Here is a 369-nt window from a genome sequence, read left to right on the forward strand (position 1 = left end):
GCTGAGCCCCTGCGCTGGCTCCCGGGAAGGCTCAGTGTCCTGCAGCCCCTTACAACGCTGCTTTATTTCTTGTTACGCTCCGCGCCTGCCCTGCCCTAGCTCCCCCTTGCCAGAGGCAGCCCTGCTGAAGGGAGGGGAGGGGCTGGTGCGATGCGACGCGACGCGACGCGCCGGCAGGAGCCGGGTCCCCTACGCGACAGGGCGCTCCCGCCACGCGCCCGCCAGCGGTCCCGGGAGAGCCCCGGCCGGGCGGGGCAGGGCAGGGCAGGTCTGCTTAGGTGGAGCCAGGCTCCGCCCGCCCTCATGCATATGCAGCGGCTCTTCCTATTTCTGCCGCACACAAAGGAAGGAAATCTCTTTCTCTGATCC

The sequence above is a fragment of the Crocodylus porosus genome, unplaced genomic scaffold, assembly GCF_001723895.1.
Source record: "Crocodylus porosus isolate Cpor-Errol unplaced genomic scaffold, CroPor_comp1, whole genome shotgun sequence".
Classification (NCBI taxonomy): domain Eukaryota; kingdom Metazoa; phylum Chordata; order Crocodylia; family Crocodylidae; genus Crocodylus; species Crocodylus porosus.